The sequence below is a fragment of the Sus scrofa genome, chromosome 7, assembly GCF_054392235.1.
Source record: "Sus scrofa isolate SSC_HxYL_T2T_F1_AM1 chromosome 7, Sscrofa_HxYL_maternal_Yorkshire_Landrace_v2.0, whole genome shotgun sequence".
Lineage (NCBI taxonomy): Eukaryota > Metazoa > Chordata > Mammalia > Artiodactyla > Suidae > Sus > Sus scrofa.
In genome coordinates, this window is record NC_139389.1 from 106,085,288 (window position 1) to 106,100,067 (window position 14,780).

General features: G+C 41.8%; 1 protein-coding gene across 21 annotated transcripts in view; it reads left to right on the top strand.

The window, feature by feature from the left end:
* Positions 1 to 14,780, top strand: part of SIPA1L1 (signal induced proliferation associated 1 like 1) — a 378,208-nt gene that overhangs the window by 217,511 nt on the left and 145,917 nt on the right. For 2 of the 21 annotated variants that reach the window (XM_021099440.2, XM_021099466.2), the window contains exon 1: positions 14,374 to 14,402. The exons of the other annotated variants lie outside the window; for them this stretch is intronic. The gene's annotated coding sequence lies outside the window, so the exon portion shown is untranslated. Of the gene's footprint in view, positions 1 to 14,373; positions 14,403 to 14,780 lie in introns of those variants that run through there. 21 annotated transcript variants of the gene reach the window in all.

Below are 14,780 nucleotides of genomic sequence, written 5' to 3' on the forward strand. Positions count from 1 at the left end.
CTGATTGGCAGAACATTAACATTTATTAAACCCGGATGAGGGTATGACATATCTCTTTAAGTTTTTGCTTGTTTCACATATTGCATAGTTGAAAGTTTTCAGTTTAGATTAATAGCATTTGCAATCCCCCATTAAACACATCAGGTTGAACACATGCTACAGTCATTTCCTTCCTCTCCCAGGCCCTATGCCAGTGGTTAAGGAATATAAAAAGATACAGATATGCAAGGTCAAATATGAGGAAAAGAAAGGAGCAGATTAGAATTACCAACAATGTTTTGGTCAGCAGAGAGAGATGTAGCTATTGTAACTAATTTAATGATATAGATAGAGCTGAATGTGAATTCAGAGGAATTCTAGGCACTTTGACCCTGTACAGTCCCAGAGTCTGAAGCCCCCAGGAGCTGGGAAGATCACCCTGAGAGGTGGGGCTGCTCGTAGGTATGTAGGTGGGTCCCTTCCCTAAGCTGATGTAACAGGAAGCAGAGAGGAATTATTTGAAACATTTTTTGCTGAGCTTGGTTTCCAAAAGTCCAGAAGCCAGAGAGGAAACGGAACTGTTTTTCTCTAGGGAAACGGAAGTGTATTTTTAAAATGACCTGTGGGTTCTGACATGTTTGGGTCCCCCATAATAGAGGGATTTAAGCAGGAAAGGAATTTATGGAAATAGTCTTTAGTGATTTGCTAAATCACTGGGAAGGCTGTACAATAGGTTTGGAAAATGGGCAAGAGCAAGGGAGGCCGGAGTGGCCAAGGCAACACTCAGGTCACCTGGGAAAGCCAGCATAGTACCTCCACTGAGCTCTGGATGTCCAGCGTTGCATTGTCATCACCAGCACTTTAACGAGGGTGCTGCTGTGCACTGTCGCCTCTACTGATGCCACCAACCCCCGTGTAAATGCCTTCACTGCCTCCTTGTTCTCTGCAGATACTGCCTTTCTGTTCCCAGTCCAAGATGTGCATATCTTGTTGGTTGACGGGCAGGCTATATCTGCCCGCTCTCTGTAAGAACGGTGGGTTAAGTGATAACATGGCATTTTTTAGTGTCTGCTGTGGAAGACAGACTCTGTATAAGGCAGGGAATTTTCCTGGATATCTAGGAAGATAGCTCAGAGACTACACAGAGGCTAGGCAGTCATAATTATGGTTCCCCCTATGCCCAGTTTCCCCAAGTAAACCAACTGGGTTCCCACCCAGTGCCCTCCAGGAAAATATTCTTAGCAGTCACCAGGTCCTGACCCCACTCAGATAATGGCTGTAAAAGGATCGCCAGTGATAGATGTGAGCAGAAGCCTTCCACGTGAGATGGTCAGTGCTCACAACACACAGAAGAAAGGTAAATTGAGAAAATACTGGCACCGAGTATGAAGAGAATGCTTTAAACTTAGTTTTAACATTAGCAGGGATGAGACAAAATATCACAATCATGAAACAAGAACAGATTTTATTTTTAATGGAAGAAACAATCAGAGGACACAATGTTTCTTCAAAACTGAGTCCAAGAATCAATATGAAAAATTAAATAGGTTGGAAAATGAAGTTCACAAAGTTTCTCAGTTACCTAAAAGAAAAAGAAATGGAGGAGGGGGTGTGAGAGAAAAGATAAGGAATATCCAGGAAGCACTGTGTCCAATAAATAGAACATTTACAAAATGAAAAGAAAAAGGGAAGGAAAGAAATATGTCCAGAGAATTATGAAATAAAATTTCACTTAACTGAAAAAAGTTTGCTTTTATATCGAAAAGGCCCATCGTGTGACAAATGCAAGGACTACAAAAAGATTCACACGAAGGCCACTCCAGTATCGCAAAGATGATCCTAACAGTTTTCTGAAAAAGAACATGTAATGTATAAAGGAGCAGGAATCAAGAGTATCGTTGGCCCTTTCAATTCCAACAGTGGAAGCTAGAAAATCATGAAAACATCCCTTAAATAATCTCTTGGTAAAAGTTTACTACCTACAGTTTTATACCCAGCCAAACCATTAGTCATTTTAAGGCTAGACATGCCAAGACTCAACAGTTTGACATTTAGGTCCTTCTTAGTTGGTGGTTGAGGATAGTGGCTCATCAAAATGAGGGAATAAATTAAGCAAGAGGAAGATAATGAGATCTGGGAAGCATGGAACTCATCCCAGGAGAGGAGGGAAGGTACCGTCAGGAGGATGTTGGTGTGTTTCTGGAAATGCCTGTGCAGTAGCCTTAAAGATCAGCCAGGCTGGCTCAGAGCATGTAGACGGAGAGCTGCAGGAGGGAGAGCCCCAGGAAGGAGAAACGGAATTGACAGGGCACCTGATGCTTCTGACCAGATCAGAAACAGTAACAAGGAAGATTTTTGTTTGTTTGTTTCTCTTGCTAAGTTTAGAAAGAATTAAGGATAGGTATATAGGAAACTAAGCAAGGCGGGGGGTGGGGTGGGGGGGAAATGAAACAGTTATTAACTCCAAGAAAAATAAACTAAGCAGTTGATCAAATATAGCTATAATAATATAAATCCTTAGGTGTTTGTGTGATATCATTATGATACACTCACACACACATATTTACATTAACATAGAGCAAGGTAAGGGGGAGACGTATAAAATGAGCATACTTATTTCTCATCTTCCAAAACAGAACTTCAACAGAGAATATCCAAGACTGATACATTAAGAAGGCACATAAGCACATTCTCTAGGAACGTGGAAATACTGGAGGAAACAGTACTATGAATTGAAAGCGATTGCTCCCAGGCATGGAGAAGATGAAGTAAAAAGCACTACTGTTTGGTTTTAGGTTTTTTCCTTAAATGCCTCTAGTATTATTTGCCTTTAATGAGTGAATGCATTACTTTGATAAAAGCATAAGTGAGAAACTTAATAAATAGCGTAGGGGTGAGTATCTTTGTCCCACAGGTATTCCTTCTTACAGATGGTAAAAATCATTTCTCAGTGTTTATGGTACCACTTGCTTTCCTGTTCAGATGTGGTTGATACTTAACCATCAAGCCTCTCCTAAGGGCTAAGGATCACACAGTTAACAAAGAGGGTGCAATCCCTGGCTTAGTGGGTGGTGCATCAGGACATCTTGAAAAATCAGAAGGTTCCATAGGATTGTCTTCTGGGGACCAAAGATGTGGAGGGAGTGTTGGGAACTTTAAGAGAAAGAGTGGATGCTCATAGCTCACAGGAATGAAAGAAAAATTGGGCCGAGCTTCCAGGGCTTGCTGAAGGAACAAAGATTAGACAGGGCTGGTATGAGCGTGTGCAGCAGTCCTGCAGAGGGAAACCCCTTTTGCTGCTGGACAGCCATGCATTTGCAGATGTTGAAAGATGACAGGGCCAACAGGAATGAATATTTTCTGATGTACCCCCCCCCCTTTTCCCCCGGAAGCGTTCTACCAATTTCCATTGCTTCTAACAACGTAAAGATACCTGTTGTAACTGTAGCACCATTAACCTGGGGAAGACTGACATTCCTAGAATTTTTCCTAATAGGTAGAAAATGATGCAGTGTTGTTGTGATTTGTGTGTCTCTCTTTGTTGCTTATTATACCCATGATTGTTATAACACTAGTTAGGCTTTTTCTTGCACTTGTGTTCTGTTGAAAGGTTTTTTTTTTTTTTTTTTTTTTAAACTTCAGCATATTATTTCTTTTAAAATTTAACCACAGCTCTATCAAAAAAAAAAAAAAAAAAAAACCTTCAAAATCAGTTATTTGTCAGAAAACTTCAAACCGACAATTCTTCACTTTTATTACCAGCAGAGACGGTTTAGAGAGTAATAATGCAGAGTAAAATATAACCTCTCTTAAAGTGGAGAATCCTTAGCTTGATTTTTTTTTTGCTTTTTAGGGTCACAATTGAGGCATGTGGAGGTTCCCAAGCTAGGAGTCTAATTGAAGCTACAGCTGCCGGCCTACACCACAGCCACAGCGACGCCAGAACCAAGCAAACCAAGCAGCGTCACGGTAATACCAGATCCCTAACCCACTGAGCAAGGCTAGGGATCGAACCTGCAACCTCATGGTTCCTAGTTGGATTCACTTCTGCTGAGCTGCGACGGGAACCCTAGCTTGATTTTTAATCACCATAAATTACAGTCCTCTCAAGGGATGCTGTACAAAAATTAACACGTCAGGGAGTTGGGGTGGAATGTGGACAACTTTCTGGAAGAGACTGTACCCAAATGCAGTCTTGGAGGAGGAGAAAGAATTAAACAAGAGAAAGAGGGGTGGGTAGGACTGAACCCAGAGAAGGAGGGAAGAGAATTGCATGAGGTTGTTTTTCAGGAGAAGCTGCCATTCAGTTTGTCCTGAAGGCTCCAGAGCGCATTCAAGGCCTTGGCGCAGGTTCCCTTTCCCCTTTGCCGGAGTTGAAGGCTCAGAGTGCAGAGGGCCTGTGCTGTTAACCAGGGAGATGGGTGGTGCACCTGGGAAATTCTTTTGCCTTGAGAGCAGAGGGAAGCTATTGTAAAGTTTCCAGCAAGTGAGTGTTAAGTGTTGGTCTGCATGCATGCACTTTATAAACACTCCGTCCTGATTAGGCAAAGTGATCAAATTTTAAAGCGCAAGATAATGCAAACACACCGGACTATTTTTTAAGACCAGACTTACCTTGTCCAGCTGGGGGCTTTCTTTCACTTTGCCCCAAAGACCAAGAGGGTGGCCCAGAAACTTCCTGCCGCAAGGTTTTACCTTTGAGCACTTAGTTTGCATTTTACTTAACTTTTTTTTTTCTTAGTTTCTAAATTAATATTTAAGTGATAAAGTTTATAGATTTGTGAGTAAAATCTCATTTAGAAATCAGGGATTTTTAAGTTGGAGGCAGAGATAAAAGTAATTTTATTTGAAGGCTATATATAATGTGTATATTTGTATGTACATAATTAGTTTAAAATCATAAATTTTTGCATCCTGAGGAAAACATTTACATAGTAAAAAAAACTTAGAGGATTGTGGTGTGCATTGAATTAAAGTTATTTCATTTGTTCTTAATTTTGGTTGACAAGTTGCTGGAAACATTGGTAGAGGGCCCTTATTTTCAGGACCAGGAGAAGTATACAAAAAGACTCAAAGTGTCTCAGCTGTGAAGTGTTCCATCAAGTACTTTCCGTCAGGTTGGCCGGGGAGCACCCTGCCTCTCTGATCATAAGTAGATTCTTTTCAGTCTTCATCACCCTCTGCCTTTCTTTTCTGGTTCTGTAAGGAGTGGAGTCTCTTCAGATGTGCTACCCCCTGCACTGCATCCTTTCTCTCCCCTGTTCATATTCAAAGCCTGTCTTACTGTGTTTGCACACCAACCCACACAGGGAGTCTGGGAGACCTCATCAGTAGACAGGAGTAGCTCCTGGCGGGATTGGGATTGGGCCGTCTTGAAAGAGAGACATATTTCTCACTTTTTCAGCACTATTTCAGTTTTTTTATTTTAAACAAGAAGCAATTCATGCCTTGATTTAAAAACAACTTTGAAAAGGGGGACAGCAAAGGAGAGATTTTTGTGCAGGAGATTATCGTGACCATCATTAATTGGAAGGCAGTCATTTTTAATCTCTGGTTTCTGTTGTCTCTGCCACCCCGCTATCCTGTGAATGTGTTTACTTTGCTAGGATTCCTAATAGCTGGTTCTGTTGCACAGTAGTTATTTCATAGTGGTGGTGCCTTATCTACTTCTGATTGGCTTCTTGTTGCTCTTTTAAAAGACGTGCTCGTTTTTTATGACTATTTTTCATGCCCTTTGATGATGAGTGGATTGATGGCAGGAAGGTCAAGCTGTATTACTTTCATTCACTGCTGTTGTGAAGGCTCCTCGAAAGAGAAAGATGGAGCCGAAATCAATATTAAATTTCAATAATGTGGACTTTTTTTAGCATGTCTTTCTCCACATGGATATTTATGAGATAATCATAATTATAATATAAATTGTATTAATGTATCAGTTAATCTCTAGTTCATCTTAGCTGGGACCGTGGAGCTTTTGTTGCAAATGATTCCGTTTCAAGAATGCTGAGTTTCTCTGCTTTGGGGTCAAGGATTGGATGGATCTCTTTCCTCCAGAACCTAAAAATCTAATTGATGAGAAAAGACCCAACCACGTGTAGAGTTAATTTCAGAAAGTAGTGGAAGGAGAGGCACTTTGGAGAGAGCTGGGTGCTCTGGTGCAAGGAATGTCGCTTAGGGATCCGGCTCTCTTGGCCACAGGGTCCTCATAGGCAAACTGCAGCAGGGGATACCCGCCTGCAGATTGATGTGAGGAGTAAATGAGGTGGTTAAGGCTCCGTGGCTCATACATGGGGATGCGCCGACGGTAGTACGGCTGGTGGCAGCAGATGAAAAGTAAGTTCTAGAAGGACAGCCTGCTGTGGCAGACAGGCTAAGAGTCAGGGAATGAGGAGATCTGGCACCCCCTGTGGGCTCTGCCCCTGGCTGTGTCACCTTGGTGGCCTACAGTTTCTGGCCCCAAGCATACCCCCCATCCCTTCTGGAAAATGAAGGGCTCAGACAAGGTGTTCTTTGAATAACCCACAGTTTAAACTTCTGAAGGTCAGCAGGAGAGATACCCTCAATTCAGGTCCAGTGATCCACTGGAGCTTCATGAAAAGGTGCCCGTATTTATTTCCACAGGAAGAAGGAAGGCACTTGGGGGTGGGTGTCTCGTCGTCCTGACCTCCAGGCCTAAGTCCCCCAGTAGTGTGGTTCCTTGGAGGGGCCTCCAAAGGCAGTGTCGCAACCACTGCAGCATTTTAAGGGAGTTCATTATCAGTATTTTCCCCCACTGGGTGTGTTCTGGCTGGATGTAGAGACTGATACCTGGATTGGGCTTCAGAAGTGATACTCAGGCTGTAAGTGGAAGCCTTTTTTCTTTTATAATGCACTTTCAAAGTAGTTTTCTGCCATAAATCCTCCAACTGCCAGCCCAGCATTCACTGAGGGGGAGCCGGCCCCACAGCAAGCCCGTTGTCAGGTAGTCTGCTTCTGTCTCTGTAGGTGGAGATGCTCACCTCCCAGGTGCCTGTGAGGCCTGAGGGAATGCACACGGGACAGGGAGTGGGAGGGATGCAGGCCCACTCTCCCCCACCTCGGGAGAGTTATCCTCAGAAATGAGCATCCGATGAAACGGACAAATAACCCATCTGCAGTCTGAACTTAAGGAAGTCCTAAGGCAGTGTGGAGTGATTTTATGTTTTAATTTTTTTCCTTTTAAGTTCTTGGTCCTTGGATGGTATTTGTAAATCTCCCGTTGTGGCTCAGCAGGTTAAGGCGCCAACCTTGTCTCTATGAAGACACAGGTTCGATCCCTGGCCTCACTCAGTGGGGTTAAGGATCCGGCATTGCTTCAGGCTGCAGTGCAGGTCACAGATGTGGCTTGGATTCGAGCCCTGGCCTGGGAACATCCATGAGCCGCAGGAGCGGCCCTAAAAAGAAGACAAATCTGCTAAATGAAATATGGTTACTATTTACATTAATTGTGACGACCAATAGTGATTAGGTTATAAGAGTTGCATGTGGAAGGAACTTTATGTTCACCCATTGTTCTTCCTGATGTGACTGATTTTCTGCTCTTTTCTTAAACTGAAGGTAAAAATGCTTTTCAAGTGCCCTTAGATTCTTTTTGGGATATAAATATTCAGATGAGAAAGTCCTGGTTATCCTTGGCAAAGCCAGTTGTGATGTTCTGTCTCACTGAACCTTCCGGTGTCCCACACTCCTCTCTTCCTCTTCCAGCTGGATTATGGGGACTTGAGGGTGGAACTGTTCCTTGGCTCCTCTGATGATGATTGGGTTAGTGCAAAGCACTCAACAGGCTCAAAGAGCTCAGGTTTGTAGCCTGAAAAGCTTAATGATGCAAATTCTAAGCTGCAGTTCATCAGGTGTGGATCAAAGGCAATTTTCATGGCTTCTCTAGTTGAAACCTGACTTAATACAGTTCAGATTCCCTCCTGCCCTCAGAGAAAGTCAATACTTCCAGGTTCTTCCTTTCCGGGTTAGATATACAGTTTCAGTTCAGCCATCGATACCTTATAGCACTATCATAATGCTCTCTGGTGTCGCCCTGCAGGCCAAACAGTGACATTCTTGAAATGGAGTCAGAATCTCTGCAGAGGGTTGTGAGGACAAAAAGTGGGAACGTGGGTGTGTTCCAGGAAAGGGCCGCGAGTGATGGTGATTCAGTCTGTGCTTGGTTTAGGGAGCCTCGCCTTCCCCAGGTCACTGCAACCTTGTGAAAGGGTGAAAAAGAGTCTCTTGGCTGTGAGGGGGCGTTTATGTTAATATGAAATATAAAGAAAGAAATGAGGAAATACAAGCAATTGTGCTAATCATTATATAAAGTAATTATTCAAATCCCATAAATACTACTAACCTTACAATCTTTAGTGCTAGTACTTCATGTAGCCCTCTTTGATTCCATCTTAATGAGGGGATTGAGGACAAGATCATCTTGTTGGAAGAACCTGATGTCTGTTGCATTTTGACTTGTTTGGTGATTTGAGTGGTTGGAGGTTTAAGGGCCCGTATTTAATAATTAGTATTCACATGTGTGTTCATCCTACTGCATTCCCATATTTTATTTTTTTTTTTAGTAATGGAATGATGAACTTTTTTTTTCTCCTTTCTGATTATAAAAGTTATACATGCTCATTTTAGAAAGTAGATAATATAGACAAATACCAAAAAGGAAAAAATACCTAGAAATTATTCATACTATAGCTGTCTAAAGACAAGCATTATAAATCCTTTGGCTTGTTAACGTACTTATATGTGACTTTTTTAAAAACACAGCTAAATTTATCATATATATACAATTTTGTTTGTATCCTGAATTCTTCTAAAATTGAGTCTATTTGTTCCCAGTTACATTTGGTAGGATGCACAGTATAAAAATTTTTTTAGGAGTTCCTGTCATGTCTCAGCGGTTAGCTAACCCAACTAGCATCCATGAGGACTCGGGTTTGATCCCTGGCCTAGCTCAGTGGGTTAAAGAGCCAGCATTGCCGTGAGCTGTGGTACAGGTCGCAGAAGGGACTCAGATCCTGAGTCACTGAGGCTCTGGTGTAGGCCAGCGGCTACAGTTGCGATTGGACCCCTAGCCTGGGAACTCCCATATGCCACAGGTGCAGCCCTAAAAAGACAAAAAGACCAAAAAAAAAAAAAAAAATGTTGTTTAGGGAGCCTCGCCTTCCCCAGGTCACTGCAACCTTGTGAAAGGATGAAATTTTTTTTTTTTTTTTTAAACAGACTATGGTGAAATCAGTTAAGAAATATCTTAGTTTAATAGTATTGAGTTTTGTTGACGCTGTTTGTTTTCAGGGTTTTTTTTTGTTTTTTTTTTTTCCTTTTGGACTGCAGAGTTCATGGAGCCTTAATATACTGACAGATATTATCATGTCCTAATGGAGGTGATATACAGTATATGCCTTATTACCTAGTTATGGAACCCTTTCTTATGAATTAATAACTTGAAGAATTTGAAGCACAATGTGAGGAGGGTTGACAAGCCTTTCCGCTTGCATAGTAGACATTTATCCCCTTTGGTATTCAGCTGATCAATACTAGATCACAGTTGGCAGGATTTTTTTTTTTTTTTTTTTTGCTTTTTAGGGCCGCACCCGCAGCATATGGAGGTGTCCAGGCTAGGAGTCTAATTAGAGCTACAGGGGCCGGCCACAGCCACAGCAATGCCAAATATAAGCCGCATCTGCAACCTACATCACAGCTCACGACAACGCCAGATCCTTAACCCACTGAGTGAGGCCAGGGATCAAATGCGAAACCTCATGGTTCCTAGTTGGATTCGTTTCCTCTGTGCCATGATGGAAAATCCCAGTTTGCAGGATTGATGAATAACTTTGGAATGGATTTTAAATCTATAATACCGTACAAATCAGTATTTTTCAAACACACGTTGGTTTCATGGTCTAGCTTGCTCTCTTGATACCCTGGTTGTTCGGCATGGAAACTCCACACTCCTGATGCGATGATGAGCTCCGATTCCTTTTCCTTGAAAGTGTTCATTTACTGCACCTCAGACGCTTGTACTGTTGTTCCTCCAGTAATTCCGGTTCACTAATACCTTTCCACTTACTACTTTCCCCCCTACTTTTAACCCGTTACCTCCTACTCGGTATTCCCTTACCAGCTCCTCAGACCTAGCTCATTGGCATTATATTAATTGCTTATGGCCTAAGTTTTGTCACATTTAAATATGACATAAATGTTGACATTTATTTCTATCCGCCTCTATTTTTCCAGCTTTTGAATCATTTCCCTAGCTGTCAGTAAATCCACCATGTAACTTGCTCCATACCTTTTTAATTTTTATCACTCCTCTTCTGCCATCAAGCTAGATGCCAATTTTTTGTTTGTTTGTTTTGGTCTTTTGTCTTTTTTTTTTTTTAAAGGGCCGCACCCACAGCATATGGAGGTTCCCAGGCTAGGGGTCCAATCGGAGCTGTAGCCGCCAGCCTATGCCACAGCCACAGCAATACCAGATCTGAGCCGCATCTGCGACTTACACCACAGCTCATAGCAACGCTGGATCCTTAACCCGCTGAGTGAGGCCAGGGATCGAACCTGCAACCTCATAGTTACTAGTCCGGTTCGTTAACCACTGTTGCTGCCAAATTTTTATATTGTTTCCTTCGCCTGCAGCTATCCAAAGTATCTTCAGTCCTTCCTAGGCCTTTGAAATGTAACTCTTCACCAAAAATTTTTGGTTTGACCATGGATGGGAGGCAAAAGTTATCCTCTCTTTTTGTCCTTACTCTGTCCGAACAAGTACATTTTAAATTGCTTTCTTATCTACAGACTCAAATGTCACTTGTCCTGCTACATGTGTTTTGTGTCCTTAACTTCTTTGTTCACTTTGGTAATTCCAGGGCAAGTTATTAGAATCTACTTGGTGACCATTGGTGCTTTTTTAGATAGTGAACATTTGAAGAGCAGGAACTGGATTTATCAACTCCTCTCTTCCCAATCCTTCCTGCTTTTTGTTGAAAGGACAGAACGGAAATGAAAGAAGGGGGAAATTCCAGTCTAAAAAGTTATGCGCTGATTCATAAAGCTTAAATTATCCAGGACATTGCAAGGAGATGTTTGTATGTGTTTCAAGGCTAACTTGTAAGAATGAGATGTCTCTTCTGAGATGTTACTTTTATGTAATGTGAGTGAAATTCAGGAAAACCAAAAGGGAGTGTAAAGAAAATTGTTGGCCTTATTTGGTTATTTTAGCTAATCTAATGTTCAGGCACTGTGAAACAATATTTCTGTTTTAAAATAAAGTTTCCTATTGCATTTGAAAGCAGGAATATTTATGGGCATTTTAAATCTGTGTATGCAATTTCATAAATTATTTACATTGATACTTTCATAAATACTTTTATTGTATATCTCTGGGATTTTGAGGCATTTGCTCAGAAACATTGAGGGTTGGCCCTGAATTGAAAGCTTTACCAGTTAAGGACTCTTAACAGCATTCCATTTGGAATATGGAAGTATTTGATGAGGAATACTACATCTTTTTAATGAATATATTATATCGTGTTGTAAATTATTTCAAGGCAGGAACTGTAAGTTGTGTCGGTTTTCTGGTTTTTTGTTTTCTTTCCTTCCCACATCTTCTTGTATAACCTTTAAACTATTCTTTATGCCCTTGGCACAAAGAAAGTTTCCCATGTTGTTCCTTTCATTTTGTTCCTTCAATTATTTATTGTTCTCACTTTCTTATCACACATTTGTGTCTTGGAAAACATTTATTTTCCCATTTTCTTCTGTTAGTTAATGCGTTGTTGAAAACAGATAAATAAGGAAGATGTGAAATGAGCACTTGCGTATATTTTATCTGGAGTTTACAGGAGAGGGACCTAAGAAGACATTTGGAAGTAACTGCACAAAGATGATAGTTAAAGCTGCAGGTACCAACGACATCACCAGACAATACTGGCTCCCATGCAGATGTCACCCCCAGTGATTTCACTCTCCTGTCTTCGTTGGGTCACACAGGCAACTGTGATCCAACCACATCCACATGCTGCTATCCAGAGTAGTGTTTTTATTCCAGGGCACCCATGCCTACCACCTCATCCCAATGCATTCAGTGCTCAAATGCCTCCTAGTATAGCACCCTTTCCAGCCCTTTCCAAAGCTATGAAGACTGGTAAGAGAAGTAAGCCATGGATGCCCCCCTGGGAACACTGGCTTTTACATGGAGCCCACCATTGATCCTGAGGAGTGAGCCAAAAAAAAAAAAGGAAGGCAGCAGAAATTGAGGAAGAATGTGTTTATCATGAAGGTCTAGAGAAAACAGAGTTTCCAGAGGGAGGAAGGAGTCAAGAGTGTTGAATGTGTCAATGAGCCAGAATGACTGGGACGGTTCTTATACCTGTAGCTTCCCTTGGAAACAGGGACAGTTTCTCCAAACATCCCCATCAGCAAGTGTATGGTCGCTGTCAAGAGAGAATGCGGGAGGGCTGGGGGTGGTTTAGAGGAGAGGAGGAAGCACTTCGTCTGAAAGAATGATGTTAGTGGGAAAGGGTGGTAGGTTAAGTGGTGATAGACCTCAAATGGTGGAAAGACTTTCAACTAGTAGGCTTTGAGCCCATTGTCTCCTTTTCTGATGCAGTTTCTAGGAGCTCACTGAACTTAACAGTGGGATTGGTGTTCTAGCTAAGTGAGTCTACCAGGGACCCAAATACCAAGTACTTAGAGCTATAAAATTAAACACATAACAAAGACATTTCTTAAATAGTTTACTCTTTCAACAGATGGAGCTAACATTCTGTAAATTAGTATTGCTCTTCTATTTAATTCTTTTCACCATATTAAATAATGCTTAGGCAGGTTTGCTGATAATTAAGAGAATAGCTAATAATTGTCAGCATATGTTTGCTATTTCCATCAACCCCAAGGAATAGATTTTAGGTGCTATTGATGTATCATATTACACACATGGATGTTATTAACCAACACTTGAATAAATGCAAAGCATATATATTTCTATAGATGCTAGTCCTTGTCCAAAGTTCATATTGCACATGAAGGGGTTTGATGCTGTAAATAAGGATGGGGAAAAAAAGAAAGGAGAAGAGAGAGAAGGGGGAAAAAAGAAAGGAGAAGAGTGAGAAAGGGGAAAAAAAGAAAGGAGAAGAGAGAGAAAAGGGGAAAAAAAAGGTTGTCATGACAGAAAAGAAAAAAAATCTGTTATTTAACTTAGTTATTCATTTTGAACCTCCTCAGTGTTTACAGGTCATTAAACTATGGGCCCTCTCTCCCCTATGTGCCCATCTATATTGTGAAATTAAAAGAAAACGTTGCATTGTTGTTACAAACAAGATGTAAGAGGAGTCTTGGCATGTCTTTTACAATACTGAGAAATATAATTATCTCTGTATAGGGTTTTTTAAAATCCATTAAAAAAACACAGGAAGCATATGAGATGGTTCTGTCATAGTGACGACCAAGAGTGGGCATTTCCAAGTCAGTGCTATTTTACTGTATTTTAGTGCTGGCTTTCGGTTTCCTCCCACAGTGGATATAACTTCTCATATCCTAAAAAAGACAATCCTGCAGTAAACTATCTTCTAAGGGAAACAGAATGTGGCAAGGATGAATTTTTACCCTGGTGGGATTGGCGCCTTGGCCTTTTAGAGAATGTCAGTTCTGGGAATGGGGGGGTGATTTATTTGGATTTCTGTGAACTTGTGGGAAACACTGAAAACATCTGATTTTCATAGGAATCTATTTAGAATTATTTTTTAGGTAAGTGTATTCTTTCTTTAAAAGATATTTCACTGAAATAAACAGCTTCTTTCCTCCCTGGTTACAAAATAGCTCATAAATTATGGTTTGGGGTTGTCAGAAGTTTTGGGGTTTTTTTTGTTTGTTTTTGTTTTTTTTTTCAGCTGGGCTGGTGTTTACTTTGCATTTTGGTTCAGTTGCCCAGTTTTCCTTCCATTTTATAAGGAGCACGTCTTGCTCCATGGCTGTGGCCACATGGGCTGCCTTCAGATGCAACAGTTAGCACATTATTCCACTTGAAGGTTTACAGTTCAAGAGGAGCACGGGCAGTTCCCAAATGTAGAGGGAATCCTAGCCATCTGACTGTGGAAGTATCTGGAAAGCTCCAAAGCCAGGTTTAATTGGATAGTGGTGCAAATCCCTTACCCCCTTCACAAAAGATGGTGAAGAGGAGAGAAGGAAGACAGTTGGCTTTTCTGTGCCCGGCTGCCCAGACCGGCCCATGGGAGCCCAGCTGGAGCTCGGCTGGCCCTGTGTTCTGCAAGCAGCCAGCATTTCTGAAACACCCCTAAATGTTCCAGCCTTTAAATAGCAGCGAGTCTTCTAAAATGACGCTGCGTACCGCAGGAGAAATTAAAGCGGCTGCCTGGGAGGCAGGAAGCCGACTAGCGAGATGCTTAATTATCCTGGAAGTAAGTGCTTGTTGCCGGGGAGCGCAGAGCAGCGCGCGCGGGTCGGCCTGGGTGTCAGCTGTGATTTGTAGACAATGCGGCCCCGGCAGCGAGGTGCTGGTTCAGCAGCATCTTTCCAAACATGCATTTGGCAGGAATTTAAAGGCCACCTCTTGTGTAATTTGTGGAGCCTTGGAAAAGGGTCCTCTGCCTTTATTTTCAGGATGTACGCAACCTTGCAGGATTTTGTGCTCAGAATTTGTGCCTCTTGCCTCCTGATTGATGTGCTCACGAGGAAGTTGGTTTTCTTCGCCCATCACCTGGATGTTAGCAGTTCTCTGTCATCTGTTGGGGGATATGAAGAGGTCTGTCCACGGCAGCATTTGGTTTCTGCTATCT